This window comes from Bombina bombina, chromosome 1 (assembly GCF_027579735.1).
Source record: "Bombina bombina isolate aBomBom1 chromosome 1, aBomBom1.pri, whole genome shotgun sequence".
Classification (NCBI taxonomy): domain Eukaryota; kingdom Metazoa; phylum Chordata; class Amphibia; order Anura; family Bombinatoridae; genus Bombina; species Bombina bombina.
The window spans coordinates 823,553,786-823,570,295 of NC_069499.1; positions in this window are offsets into that span (position 1 = coordinate 823,553,786).

Genomic DNA, 16,510 nt, shown 5'->3' on the forward strand with positions numbered 1-16,510 from the left:
CTGTGTGCTGTGTCTGGCTCGGTTTGTGGGTTTCGAGGGCACAATCTATCCCTCTGCTGGCTCCAGCTACAGAAGCGGTCTTCCTTGTGGCTCCTTCAGAGCCCGGTATCAGCGGCGGTGCGAGGGGGGCTCCTTCAAGATGGCGCTCGCAGATGGATTGGCTCTGCGCAGCGTTGCTTCTTAATCCGGTCCTTCCCTGGGCAAGGGCGATCTCTGACCCTTCACGTTGCTCGGTCAGCTGGGGGGTTAGATGCCCAGCAAGACTTAATCGTGGGAAAACGGCTGGCAGCAAATAATATAGGTTTTACTGCATTTGGGTTGTGGAGCTCTTCTTCCTTGCTGCCAGCCGTTAGTGCCGCCCACCGGAAGTCGCTTTGAACTTTTTTAATGTAGAATAGGGTAGGGATTTTTTTTATTTTGGGGGGCTTTGTTATTTTATTAGGGGGCTTAGATTAGATGTAATTAGCTTAAAATTGTTGTAATATTTTTTTAAATGTTTGTAACTTATTTTTTTTACTTTTTGTAACTTAGCTTTTTTTATTTTTTGTACTTTAGTTAGTTTATGTAATTGTATTTAATTGTAGTTATTTGTAGTTAATTTATTTTATTAATGTAATGATAGTGTAGTGTTAGGTTTAATTGTAACTTAGGTTAGGATTTATTTTACAGGTAATTTTGTATTTCTTTTAGCTAGGTAGTTATTAAATAGTTAATAACTATTTAATAACTATTCTAACTAGCTAAAATAAATACAAAGTTACCTGTAAAATAAATATAAATCCTAAAATAGCTACAATGTAATTATTAATTACATTGTAGCTATCTTAGGGTTTATTTTACAGGTAAGTGTTTAGTTTTAAATATAAATAATTTATTAAAGTATAGTGTAGTGTTAGGTGTAATTGTAACTTAGGTTAGGATTTATTTTACAGGTAAATTTCAGTTTATTAGATAGAATAGGTTAAAATTAACACTTTATTAAACATATATGCAAAGACAGACAAATTAATTCAACTTGGATCTCACTATAGAAACCGGTAATCACCAAATGTTCCTATATTAAGGTCCTTGTGAAAGATCCAACCAAAAGTTAAAAACAGAGTTAAAAAGTAAGGGCAGTGTGCCCTGGTAGATACCAGTGTATTGTATAGTGGAGTCTGTAAAAGTTATGTAATAGGGAAATGTACCAATCCAGTCAAACAGGCTTACAGGCTGTGCGCTCAAAGGCGTCCTCCTACCTGCGTACTGCTGGGATTTAACCCAGTCAGCCGATTTCTTACTGGATCCCTATGTATATACTAACACAACATTCATACAGTTACTCTATGTCTATATGTAATCACACTCTTATGTTCATATGCACCACAAACCCTGACGAAGTCACGCACAGTGACGAAACGCGTTGGTGGGCGTGCTCTGGTTGCTCCTGTGTTGTATGAGAATAGCCCCTGATACTTATGCTCGTTAACCGCAATAATCGCTGTTTTTGCAGTGTTTGTGTCGTAACATGATAATGCTAAGGTTCACAGTGACATATTTAAATTGTTGATGCTGCCGATAATACAGAGAATTAGTTCGCTCAGTGATGATAGGCACTTTGAATGTAATTGAATTTTCTCTAGGCGCAAGAAGTATTTTCAACAATTTTACTTAGCAAAGTCCCTACATTAACAAGGGAATATCACATAACAAACAAGAGATTTTGTGGTGCATATGAACATAAGAGTGTGATTACATATAGACATAGAGTAACTGTATGAATGTTGTGCTAGTATATACATAGGGATCCAGTAAGAAATCGGCTGACTGGGTTAAATCCCAGCAGTACGCAGGTAGGAGGACGCCTTTGAGCGCACAGCCTGTAAGCTTGCTGTTTGACTGGATTGGTACATTTCCCTATTACATAACTTTTACAGACTCCACTATACAATACACTGGTATCTACCAGGGCACACTGCCCTTACTTTTTAACTCTGTTTTTAACTTTTGGTTGGATCATTCACAATGACCTTAATATAGGAACATTTGGTGATTACCGGTTTCTATAGTGAGATCCAAGTTGAATTAATTTGTCTGTTTTTGCATATATGTTTAATAAAGTGTTAATTTTAACCTATTCTATCTAATTACTATAGTGCCTAATTCAGCACTTGACTTAAATGTCACAAATCCTTTGAATTTCTCCTATCAAATTTCAGTTTATTTTAGCTAGGTAAGCTATTAAATAGTTAATAACTATTTAATAGCTATTGTACCTAGTTAAAAGAAATTGAAATTTGCCTGTAAAATAAAAATAAATCCTAAAATAGCTACAATATAATTATTATTTATATTGTAGCTATATTAGGGTTTATTTTAAAGGTAAGTATTTAGTTTTAAATAGGATTAATTTAGTTAATAATAGAAATATTATTTAGATTTATTTAATTAATATTTAAGTTAGGGGGGTGTTAGGGTTAGGGTTAGACTTAGGTTTAGGGGTTAATAAATTTATTACAGTGGCGGCAGTGTGGGGGGGCAGGATAGGGGTTAATAAATGTATTATAGGTGTGGGGGGGCAGATTAGGGGTTAATAAGTTTAATATAGGTTGCTGCAGGGTCCGGGAGCGACGGTTTAGGGGTTAAACTATTTATTTAGTTGCGGCGAGGTCCGGGATCGGCAGGATAGGGGTTAATAGCTTTATTATAGAGGGCGGCGGTATGGGGGGGCAGGATAGGGGTTACTAGGTATAATGTAGGTTGCGGCGGTGTCCGGGAGCGGCGGTTTAGGGGTTAATACATTTATTATAGTTGCGGCGGGGTGAGGGAGCTGCGGTTTAGGGGTTAATATGTATAGAGTAGCTTGCGGTGGGCTCCGGGAGCAGAGGTTTAGGGGTTTATCAGTTTATTATAGTGGCGGTGGGCTCCGGGATCGGCGCTTTAGAGGGTAATAACTTTATTTAGTTGCAGCGGTGTAGGGGGGCAGATTAGGGGTGTTTAGACTCGGGGTACATGTTAGGGTGTTAGGTGTAGACATCTCCCATAGAAATCAATGGGATGTCTGGCAGCAGCGAATATGAACTTTCGCTATGGTCAGACTCCCATTGATTCCTATGGGATCCGCCGCCTCCAGGGCGGCGGATTGAAAACCAGGTACGCTGGGCCGGAAAAGTGCCGAGCGTACCTGCTAGTTTTTTGATAACTAGCAAAAGTATCAGATGTGCCGCACTTGTGTGCGGAACATCTGGAGTGACGTAAGAATCGATCTGTGTCGGACTGAGTCCGGCGGATCGAAGCTTACGTCACTAAATTCTACTTTTGCCGGTCTGTAGCCTTTGATAACTAAGGCGAATCAGCCTCACCACAAATACGCTGTGGAATTCCAGCGTATTTGAGGTTGACGGCTTGATAACTACCCCCCCTAATCTAATAGCCCTATCAAAATAAAAAAAGCCCCCCAAAATAAAAAAAACCCTAGCCTAAACTAAACTATCAATAGCCCTTAAAAGGGCTTTTTGCGGGACATTGCCGCAAAGAAATCAGCTCTTTTACCTGTAAAAAAAAAAATACAAACAACCCCCCCAACAGTAAAACCCACCACCCACACAACCAACCCCCCAAATAAAATACTATCTAAAAAAACCTAAGCTCCCCATTGCCCTGAAAAGGGCATTTGGATGGGCATTGCCCTTAAAAGGGCAGTTAGCTCTTTTGCAGCCCAAACCCTAATCTAAAAAATAAAACCCACCCAATACACCCTTAAAAAACCTAACACTAACCCCCTGAAGATCGACTTACTGTTCTGAAGACCGGACATCCATCCTCAAGGAAGCGGCAGAAGTCTTCATCTAACCGGGTCGAAGTCCTCAACGAAGCTGGGAGAAGTCTTCATCCAAGCCGGGCGAAGTGGTCCTCCAGACGGGCAAAAGTCTTCATCCAGATGCCATCTTCTATTTTCATCCATCCGACGCGGAGTGGCTCCATCTTCAAGACATTTAACGCGGAGCATCCTCTTCATCCGGAGTCTTCTTACTGAATGACGGTTCCTTTAAATGACGTCATCCAAGATGGTGTCCCTTAGATTCCGATTGGCTGATAGAATTCTATCAGCCAATTGGAATTAAGGTAGAAAAAATCCAATTGGCATTTTTGATTGCATCAGCCAATAGGATTATTATATATTATTATATTATTATAGATTGCATCAGCCAATAGGATTTTTTCTACCTTAATTCCGATTGGCTGATAGAATTCTATAAGCCAATCGGAATCTAAGGGACACCATCTTGGATGACGTCACTTAAAGGAACCGTCATTCAGTAAGAAGACTCCGGATGAAGAGGATGCTCCACGTCGGATGTCTTGAAAATGGACCTGCTCCGCGTCGGATGGATGAAGATAGAAGATGCCGTTTGGATGAAGACTTCTGCCCGTCTGGAGGACCACTTCGCCTGGCTTGGATAAAGACTTCTCCCGGCTTTGTTGAGGACTTTGGCCCCGTTGGATGAAGACTTCTGCCGCTTCCTTGAGGATGGATGTCCGGTCTTCAGAACAGTAAGTCGATCTTCAGGGGGCTAGTGTTGTGTTTTTTTAAGGGTGTATTGGGTGGGTTTTATTTTTTAGATTAGGGTTTGGGCCGCAAAAGAGCTAACTGCCCTTTTAAGGGCAATGCCCATCCATATGCCCTTTTCTGGGCAATGGGGAGATTAGGTTTTTTTAGATAGTATTTTATTTGGTGGGTTGGTTGTGTGGGTGGTGGGTTTTACTGTTGGGGGGTTGTTTGTATTTTTTTTTACAGGTAAAAGAGCTGATTTCTTTGGGGCAATAAACCCGCAAAAGGCCCTTTTAAGGGCTATTGATAGTTTAGTTTAGGCTAGGTTTTTTTTTTTATTTTGGGGGGGCTTTTTTTATTTTGATAGGGCTATTAGATTAGGTGTAATTAGTTTAAATATCTTGTAATTGGTTTATTATTTTCTGTAATTTAGTAGGTTTTTTTTGTACTTTAGCTAATTTAATTAATTGTTTTTAATTTAGTTAATTTATTTAATTGTAGGGTTAGGTTAGGTGTTATTGTAACTTAGGTTAGGTTTTATTTTACAGGTACTTTTGTATTTATTTTAGCTAGGTAGTTATTAAATAGTTAATAACTAACTAACTATTGTACCTAGTTAAAATAAATACAAACTTGCCTGTAAAATAAAAATAAAGCCTAAACTAGCTACAATGTAACTATTAGTTATATTGTAGCTAGCTTAGGGTTTATTTTATAGGTAAGTATTTAGTTTTAAATATGAATTATTTAGGTAATAATATTAATTTTTATTAAGATTTATTGTAATTATATTTAAGTCAGGGGGTGTTAGGGTTAAACTTAGGTTTAGGGGTTAATACATTTAGTATAGTGGCGGCGACGTTGGGGGCGGCAGATTAGGGTTTAATAAATATAGGTAGGTGGCGGCGATGTTAGGGACAGCAGATTAGGGGTTAATAATATTTAACTAGTGTTTGCGAGGCGGTAGTGCGGCGGTTTAGGGGTTAATATGTTTATTATAGTGGCGGCGATGTCCGGAGCGGCAGATTAGGGGTTAATAATTTTATTTTAGTGTTTGCGATGCGGGAGGGCCTCGGTTTAGGGGTTAATAGGTAGTTTATGGGTGTAAGTGTACTTTTTAGCAATTTAGTTATGAGTTTTATGTTAGTGCCCCTATACCTGCAAGATTGGTAATAGTAGCGGGCGTAAAAAAAGCAGCGTTAGGACCTCTTAACGCTGCTTTTTTACCTTAATGCACAACTCGTAATCTAGCCGATTGTTCTTAAAAAATATGGATGTTAAAGCCACTAAAATAAATAAGTTATAACACAATGTTTCAAAAACTTTATTTGGGTAGTTTATTAAGTCTTCACTGACGCAATAAACACCACCACCAATTCTCTTAGCAGGCATTGTGTTTGCTCTAGTCGCATGAAGCATATGTGAGTATGCCACAGAAACAGTAATAACTTTTATAATACTTATGACTTACAAAAAATGGTGTATCGGACCTTAGTGCCTATATACCTTAAGTAAAGGGAAATCTTGCAAACTAAAGATTGGCAAGACAAATATGTGTGAAGGTATATGAGTTAAACCAGTAACCAATCAGTTTAACCAACAGTCTACACCTTAGTCATTTTAAAGTCTTACCTTAGATTAAGTTGCAAATAGCCTCCTTTCTATATCATGCAGCAGGAACAGTAAAAAAGTTATTTTAAAATGAATATTGTTTCTGGACACTTTAAAATGGCTGCCAAGCTCAGCCCACTAATGACATCATAATCTGGGCTGCATCTAGGCACTCTGCTGAATAGCATTGACAGTCTGTTGAATAGCCCGGATAATGATGTCATCAGTGGGCTGAGCTTGTCAGCCATTTCAAACTGGCCAGAAACAATATTCATTATAAAATAACTTTTTCCCCATTCCTGCTAATCTAAATTAAGACTTTAAGATGACCAAGGTATAGACTGTTCTTTTAATTCTACTAAATCTTTTATTTATAATAATAAATGCATAAAAACATTGTTTATTTCTTGCAATAAGAACCGTATAGACGTTTTTTGCAAACATGCCCTTTTGTGTACCTGTACTCACTATTACTTGCAAACACCATAGCAAAATTCTAACACTACATTCAACAAACAAAACAAACACTCTTATAGAATCCTGAACAGATAATAGGATCCTGTGAGTGTTTATCAGTGTAACAATTTTTGGCGGATGTGCATGTTAATCGCTATACTGTATAATTAGAACATGTATTTCCTTTCTACAAAGGTAAAGGGCTAGATTACAAATGGAGTGCTATTGTTTGCACTCAATCAATATTGAGATTTCAAGGTTGTTTGCACGCAAGTTAAATTACTCCCGTTGAAAGTAAATGTGAACGCGTGACCCTCAATAGGCCGAAACGTACATCTGGGGTTTTACCATTTCTCTCGTTCAGAGAGGGATTGCCTGGTATTTCGGCACTGGACTGTGCTGTTAAGTCAGGATCAGACTGATATGCTACAGGAAAGTTCTTCTTTGTGAAAGACACATATTGAGCAAAAAGTGGCTGCTTCTAGGGTTGTAACTAGCCATAGAACAAACTATTATGCTATTGTTCGTTCCCAGGTTGAGCGCTTCTCTCTTTTTATTTATGCAAATTTCATTTATGCAGTCTCCCTAAGTGTGATGCGGGAATCCAGACATGGACCCGTTGCTCAGTGTGCCTAGAGGGATATGGCTGCACCTCACTGACGAGGCCCACAATAGGCCAAAATGTACGTCTGGGGTTATGCCGTTTCTCTTGTTCAGAGAGGGATTGCCTGGTGTTTTGGTGCTGGACTGTACTGTTAAGTCAGGATCAGACTGATATGCTACAGGAAAGTTCTTCTCTATGAAAGACACATATTTAGCAAAAAGAGGCTGCTTCTAGGGTGGTAACTAGCCATAGAACAAGCTATTATGCTATTGTTTTTTCCCAGGTTGAACGCTTCTCTCTTTTTATTTATACAGTCCTAAGATCATCTATTAACCCTCTAATTCATGCTCCCTCCTTCCTTATGTTGCTATACATTGTTGTTTCAGAATTATGTTAATAGTATATTGAGAGATCGGAATAGTAATACTATGTATAGCAGGAATATACTTTCCCCCTTGAAGTACAAAAGTTGTTGGTCTAAGAGCCTCTACTATTTCACATATACTCAATACTGTACTGACATTTGGTGTACCAAACTTAATTTATACATATTAGCCCCCCCCCCCATTCATATTCAGAGCCCACATCATGGTTCAATTTAGGTGAACTATTTTCCCCACAAACTCCTGCATTTTACCCATTCTTCCCCTTGAAGTGTGAGTTCCCCAATCAGATCTATTCTGGTTTCTTTAAAACAGAAAAATGTGAGCCAATTTGCTGTCTCCTATTTTTATGACTGACTGAGCTTTTATATACTGGTCTGACCTTGGGGACGTAAATACCATAAATACCCTATTTATTGTTTATGTATGTACTCAAGGGACCTGCAAGTCCCATTCAGTGTTTACCTTTGTTGATTTGTGTGCTTTTGCCCATTATTGTACCTTTTATTCTAAAATAATAAAAAAAAAACCTCTATCCGCCCCCCCCACCTCACATCTTATAATAAATGTATTGACCACTAAAACCGCCATGCCCCACAACGCAATCTAGCTATTAAAACTATTAACCCTTAATCCGCCATGCCCCACAACTCAAACTAGCTATTAAAACTATTAACCCCTAATCTGATAACAAATACCAAAGTATCACAAAAGGAAAATGAATGGAATAAATGTGATCAAAAGAAAAAAGCCCCAAAAAAAGGAGTGAATAAATATACGTGGTGCCACTCACGTATAATCAACCTAAATAAATAAAGTTCATATAAGGATATGTGTACTTTTCCCGGCACTCTTCAATCTTCTGTGTGGTCTCTCTTGATCCTCATAAAAAAGAAGAAATATGCCACATAGCGTAATTCTGTAATATTGTTGCAATAAGAAACTTGTGTCTGTGCAAATGGTTACTCACATGCGGTAGAGCTATAACCTAGCTCAGGTAGAAGCGCACACCCTCTTTTATACTGTTGGGTAAAACAGATTCTTGTTCTTGTCGTTCAGATAAATGAATTTATTAAAACATCATAAAATATATATATAAAATAGCGTCACCAGACCTGCTAACAACACCTTCTATAATAAGTATAGGCAATACAGTGTAGTAGTTGCTCAATATGAGCTTAACAGAGTACGTTTAACAGAGTACGTTTCGCATTAAGCTTTATCAAGGATCCTTGATAAAGCTTAATGCGAAACGTACGTTGGACTGTTTGTTCCTTGGCGCCTTCCTAAATACCTGCACACCAATAAGGAGAGCAACAGTTACTGGTCTTTCTGGGGGAGGTTGTGTGGTTCAGTTTCTACACTCCTTACCACGGTTTCTAGTACTCTGTTAAGCTCATATTGAGCAACTACTACACTGTATTGCCTATACTTATTATAGAAGGTGTTGTTAGCAGGTCTGGTGACGCTATTTTATATATATATTTTATGATGTTTTAATAAATTCATTTATCTGAACGACAAGAACAAGAATCTGTTTTACCCAACAGTATAAAAGAGGGTGTGCGCTTCTACCTGAGCTAGGTTATAGCTCTACCGCATGTGAGTAACCATTTGCACAGACACAAGTTTCTTATTGCAACAATATTACAGAATTACGCTATGTGGCATATTTCTTCTTTTTTATGAGGATCAAGAGAGACCACACAGAAGATTGAAGAGTGCCGGGAAAAGTACACATATCCTTATATGAACTTTATTTATTTAGGTTGATTATACGTGAGTGGCACCACGTATATTTATTCACTCCTTTTTTTGGGGCTTTTTTCTTTTGATCACATTTATTCCATTAACCCCTAATCTGCCATGCCCCACAACGCAAATAACTAATTACTAAGCCCCCTAACCTAACATCCCCTAAATTACATTAATTTAAAAAAATCCTAAATTACAATAAAAATAAAAATCCTAACATTAATTTAAAAATTAAACCTAAGATTAAATTACAATAATTAAATCTAAAATTACAAAAAAAAAAGACTAACATTTAAAAAAAAAAAAACCAACTTATTAAAAAAAAAAAAATTAAACCTAATCTCTATGAAAATAAAAAAGCCCCCCAAAATAAAAACACCTCCTAACCTAAACTAAACTACCAATAGCCCTTAAAAGGGCCTTTTGTAGGGCATGGCCCTAAGCTAAACAGCACTTTTATCCCCCTCTAACAGTAAACCCCTCAAACCCGCCCCCCCCAAACAAAATAACACTAAAAAATCCTAAACTACCCATTGTCCCTAAAGGGTCATTTGTATGAACATTGCCCTAAAAAGGCAATTTAGCTCTTATTCAGTGCTCAAAATTCCTAATCTAAAAAAAACAAAAACAAAACTAACTCTAAGCCCCAAAAAGGTACTCACCGTTCCTGAAGTCCGTCGGAGAAGGTCCTCTTCCAGACGGCGGTGAAGTCTTCTTGGAGCCGGCGACATCTTCCATCTTCATTCAGGAACAAGCCAGCGCGGAGCGGAGATGACTTCGGAACTGAAGACCTTGGACCGTGGAGCCATAAAGCGTGGAGGATCCTCTTTGTACGATCACCGCTGCACACTGAGGATTGAATGCAAGGTACGCATTTTAAAAATAGCGTCACATGCATTCCTATTGGCTAATTTGTATCTTCAAATTCAAATCAGCCAATAGGATGACAGCTACTGAAATCCTATTGGCTTATTAGAACAGAAAAGACACAATAGTTTTCTTTAAGCAGTTTTTTTATTTTTTGCAGTCTTGGCGTCTCTAACACTGTTAAACTAGTGCCTGAAAGGAGTTCAATCAGAATGTTGTAATTCGTTTTTTTCCACTCCTTGTAGATCCTTGTAACAAACAGTGTTTGTGCTCCAAAAGGAAAACAGTCCAGCAGCTAATCAATTTTAACTAGTTTCAGCCTTGTGCAGGCCTTTCTCAAGATGCTGCTCTGACGTTTTTCTACTTACAGTTTTCGAAGTCTGGACATCCATCCTCATCCAGCCGGCGAAGTCATCATCCAGGTGGCAAGAAGTCTTCATCCGGGCGGCCTCTTCCATCTTCATCCAGCCGGCGAAGTCCTCATCCAGACGGCAAGAAGTCTTCATCCAGACGGCATCTTCTACCTTCATCCATCCAGCACAGAGCGGGTCCATCTTCAAGACATCCAGCGCGGAGCATCCTCTTCTTATAATGGTCGCTGTAAAACGAAGTTTCCCTTTAAGTGACATCATCCACGATGGCGTCCCTTACATTCCTATTGGCTGAAAGATTTCTATCAGTCAATAGGAATTAACGGTGAAAACATTCTATTGGCTGTTGCAATCAGCCAATAGGCTTGAGCTTTCATCCTATTGGCTGATCCAATCAGCCAATAGGAATGAGATCTCATTCTAATGGCTGATTGGAAAAAAAAAAACACTTTTTCTAACTGACCCCAAAATCTGTTACACATCTACAACCACCAAAAAACAACCATGCTAAATAGTTTCTAAATGTTGTCGTGAGTTTAGAAATATGTTTACATGTTCTTTGCTTTTTTGCAAGTTATAGGACAATAAATACAACTAGCACTTTGCTATTTCCAAACCATTTTTTTTTTAAAAAAATGAGCAATAGTTACGTTGTAACACTGATATCTGTCAGGAATCCCTGAATATCCCTTGACATGTATATATTTACAAACAGCTTGTGCAATTATGGCACAAATGGTTGTAAATGCTTCTCTGGGATCCCCTTTCTTCAGAAATAGCAGACATATATGGCTTTGGCGTTGCTCTTTTTGGTAATTAGAAGGCCGCTAAATGCCACTGTGCATCACACTTGTATAATGCCCAGCAGTGAAGGGGTTAATTAGGTAGCTTGTAGGGAACTTGTAGGGTTAATTTTACCTTTAGTGTAGTAGACAACCCAAAGTATTGATCTAGGTCCATTTTGGTATATTTCATGCCACCATTTCACCGCCAAATGCGATCAAATAAACAAAATTGTTAACTTTTTTACTAACTTTAGGTTTCTCAAAGAAATTATTTACAATTAGCTTGTGCAATTATGGCACACATGTTTGTAAATTCTTCTCTGGGCTCCCCTTTGTTCAGAAATAGCAGACATATATGGCTTTGGCGTTGCTTTTTGGTAATTAGAAGGCAGCTAAATGCCGCTGCGCACCACACTTATATTATGCCCAGCAGTGAAGAGGTTAATTAGGGAGCTTGTAGGGTTAATTTTAGCTTTAGTGTAGAGATCAGTCTCCCACCTGACACATCCTACCCATGATTCCTCCCTGACCCCTCACAAACAGCTCTCTTCCCTCCCCCATCCCACAATTGAAAGTCTACCAGTACTAAAATAAAATCCCATTTTTTAAATATATATAAATAGTTTCTGCAGAGTAGGTTACCCCCTAACCCCCCAACCTCCGCAATCCCTCCCAAACAGCTATCTTAAACTCCCCCCCCTCTTCCTATTTGTGACCATTTTAGATACTGGAAGCTGTCTGCCAGTACCCAATTTCTTAACAAATTTGCTCTTTTTTTTAATTATTTTTATTTTACCGCATTTTTCCGTAGTGTAGCTGCCCCCCCTCAATATCCTCCCCCCTCCCTGATGCCATTCCAAACAATTATTTCCCCCTCCCTCTCCCTTAGGGACAGATCGGTCGCACGCACGCACGCTCCTGCCCCCCTTTCCAGAACAGCGACCGGAACTAATCCAGTGATGGGCTGCCCACCCACCTCCCTGCAGCTGCTCCCACCCATCAACGATCAACACCATCGCTGGCCGATGCAGAGAGGCCCTCTCTGCATCGGTGTGCAAAAAACGGTATTGCAGTGATGCCTCAATATCGAGGCATCACGGCAATACCTTGGAAGCGTCTGGAAGCGATCAGGATTGCTTCCACCGCTTGAAACCCCTGACGACGTACAGGGTACGTCGGTCGTTAACGACCGTTTTTTGTACGACGTACCCTGTACGTCGTCGGTCATTAAGGGGTTAATATATATTCCTTAATTTCTTATGTTGTGTATTGTATGTAGTTATAAAGGGAATAAACATATTTTTATCTCTTTCAGGTGGTTGTTTGGCTTTCTCCTGTGTGTCATTATTCTTATTTTTATATAGGAGATCCTTTTGATTAATAGCCCTTACTTCTAATTTTGCAATTTCAATTTCGTTTTTGTCATATCCCCTTTTCACAAATCTCTCTTCTAAAATTTTGCCAGTATATCATAGTCTTCTGATCTAGTGTGATTCTTTTTAATTCTAGTGAATTGTTCTTTCAGAATATTCTTTTTCCATTTCACATAGTGGCAGTTTTGTGCGTGGATATAGTTATTAGAATCCACGGGTATAAAGTAATTTTTTGTTACTATTTGCTGATCTATAATTTGTATATTGATATCTAGGAAATTTAAACTTTTACTGCTAAATTTGTGTGTAAATTTCAAAGCAAAAAAGTTAAAGTGCAATCCTTGCCAGGAATTACCTATATATACTCCCTCTCCCCCTCCTTCTTCCTGTCACTTCCAGTAGAGTGCAAGCATAACCATTCAGACACTTAGTAAAAGTGTAAACAGGGGAGTACCTTAGGTATGCTCACTTGAGGAGCTAGGATCTTCAAAGACCGTCTTCAGAAAACCTTTCTGTGTGGATAGGAGGATATCCCCAAAACAGCCTGGGGCCAATCCATATACCGTACGGACCGAGAACTTACTCGGATGCTGTATCAGCTGCTGGCCTGGTGTGGGCTCCTCCACAAGCCAGACTATGTCCGGACGATGCAGGTCTATAATGTGTGTGACGTCACGTATGACGCTAGGTGGGGGGAGTGGCTAGGTAATGACTGGTTACTGCTGGTAGCTTGACCGGATCCCAATGTAACAGCGCAGTGGATCCAATTAAGGAAACAGGGGCTCCTGAAACTGCTATATACAAGCACTCTATGCAAGAGGAAAGCATACTGGAGCACAATATATATATGTATGATAATACATGATACATAGCTAGAAACATAATAAAAGGTGCATACACATATGTGAATATATTTAGTTTTGTAGATATGGAGCCATATGTGGATATGCCAAAGTCATTGTTAAAAATGCAAAGTGCAGAGGGTAGTTTACAAATCCACAAAGAGCCACATACAAGAGCCACATACAATAAATGCAAAGGCTCCTATACAGTGACAACAAACATAGAATTGCCAACATTTTAAGTAAACACTATGCTTAAGATACAAGATGAAAACTTACATAGCCTGTATCTCACTCAACATGTAAATTTCAAACCCATATTATTTGTGGCTAGATCTTCAATGAACAATGAAAATAGTTCTATCTCACCCTTCCATATAAAGAACATATCATCTATGTACCTTCTATAGAGCACTAGGTTTGCCTCCCAGTATGTACCAAAGATATGCGTCTCTCCAAGCTTTCCCATGAAGAGATTCGCATAACTGGGGGCAAACATAGTGCCCATAGCTGTACCTTTTTGTTGTAAGTATATTCTGCCTAAGAAGGAGAAGGAGTTATTCTTTAGTATAGATTATATACATCTTATTAAGAAGCTTGCTTGTAAACATGACATGTTTTTATCTTTTTTTTTTTTAAATGTGATACTGCATTCAAACCCAAATGGTGATCAATGACAGTATATAAAGAAGATACATCACAACTTACTAAAATATAAATTGGTTTCCACTCTATTTCATCTAATATTTGTAGTAGTTCTGTTGAGTCTTTAAGGCATGCAGGGAGTTGAGTAACATACTTTTGTAAAAAGGAATCAACATATTGGGATAGATTTGCTGTTACTGAGTCTATCCCTGAAATTATGGGGCTACCGGGGGGGGGGGGTTATTGAGGCTCTTATCGGCCGCCCCAGCAGACTCGCGGCCAATCGAGGGGGGTGTCAATCAACCTGTGATCTCTGTCCGCCTCATCAGAGCAGGCTTACAGGGTTACGGAGCAGCGGTCTCAAGCTCCATTCGGAGCTTGAAAAATTGCCCTCATATAGTCTTTCTTATTTAAAATAACTATCCCCCCACCCTTGTCCACTGATTTGATAGTCAGATTTTTATTTCTACTTAGTTCCTTCAGAATTTCATTTTTTTTTTAAAGTAAGATTATAGTAGGTTTTCTTCACTGTGTTTAATTCTTCAAAAAAATTTTGTTACCATTGTTCAAACATCTGCACGTGTACTCCTTTATCCGATGTGGGGGGTGGGGATTTGTCTTTGGTTTTAAATCTGTTTATTGAAACATATTCAACTTTTTTGTGTCTTATTAGTTCTAGACTCTAAGGAACCTTTCATAAAATGTCTTTTGAGAGTCAACTTTCTTATAAATTGGTTCACGTTAATTAAAGTTTCAAAATTATTCATTTTATTAGTTGGTACAAAACTCAAGCCTTTCTGTAGAACTTTAATTTGATTTTCCGTCAGTTCCATGCTACTTAGCATTATACCTTCTGTATTTATTTATTTTTTGTTTGTTTTTTGTTTTCCCCCAGTCCTCTGCATCCTCTAGATTTCTTTTTTGTTTCTTTTCTTGCTCTCTTGTAGATTTTCTATTGGCTGATTATGTATTACAGTATTCTCTAAAAAAAGACTCACTATTCTTTTCTTTTAGTGGTTCAAATCTATTCTGGAGATTCACCTGCCATTTATTAGTTGGTTCTTTTCTAAATCAGGTGGCAGATAGAGAAGTATAGTTTGCCATCTTGGGGCAAATCTATTATTATTGCCTCTTTTTGAGTTATAGGCCTCTATTTAACAAAGTCTGGCGGACCTGATCCGACAGTGCGGATCAGGTCCGCCAGACCTCGCTGAATGCGGAGAGCAATACACTCTCCGTATTCAGCATTGCACCAGCAGCTCACAAGATCTGCTGGTGCAACGCCACCCCCTGTAGACACGCGGCCAATCGGCCACCAGCAGGGGGGTGTCAATCAACCCTATCGTACTCGATCGGGTTGATTTCCGGTGATGTCTGTCCGCCTGCTCAGAGCAGGCGGACAGGTTATGGAGCAGCGGTCTTTGTGACCGCTGCTTTATAACTGCTGTTTCACACGGGCCGTCAAGCTCCTTTCGGAGCTTGATAGATAGGCCCCATAGAATCTCTCGGCTTCTCTTCTACTGTTAGTTCCCCTTGGTTCTAAACCCTGTCTCGTATAGTTCTTTCTTACTCCATAATTAAAATTATCATTATTATTATATCTCCAGTGTTTATTCAAATCTCTTTCATGTTGATAATCGTATTCATGCATGTTATAATTATATCTATAGTTATTTCTATACCATGAGGTATTCATCCTTATGTTTATATTATGTGGGTAGTGGTATTTTTCATTATTGTAATATTTGTCTTCTTGGGGCATATTTATTAAAGTCTGGCGGACCTGATCCGACAGTGCGGATCAGGTCCGCCAGACTTCGCTGAATACGGCGAGCAATACGCTCGCTGTATTCGGCGTTGCACCAGCAGCTCTTGTGCCAATGGGCCGTCAGCAGGGAGGTGTCGATCAACCCGATCGTACTTGCTCAGAGCAGGCAGACAGGTTATGGAGCAGCGGTCTTTGTGACTGCTGCTTCATAACTGCTGTTTCTGCAGGCTCGCCAGAAACACGGGGCATCAAGCTCCATTCGGAGCTTGATACATATGCCCCCTTGTCTCCTATTAAAGTACAGTCTCGTTTGGTCAGATTTATTTGGTGGTCTATCTATGTATCTACCCTTTTCTTGTTTCCCTTGTTCTTTATTAATGTTTGTTTGTTCTTTCCTTTTTCTTAAAAATATACAAATCGTTCTTTTCTTTTTCTTGTGTATTAATTACTTCTATATCTTCTATATTTTCTTCTAAATTATTAGCTGCGATTTGTTCTGGATTATAGTCATTTTCATCT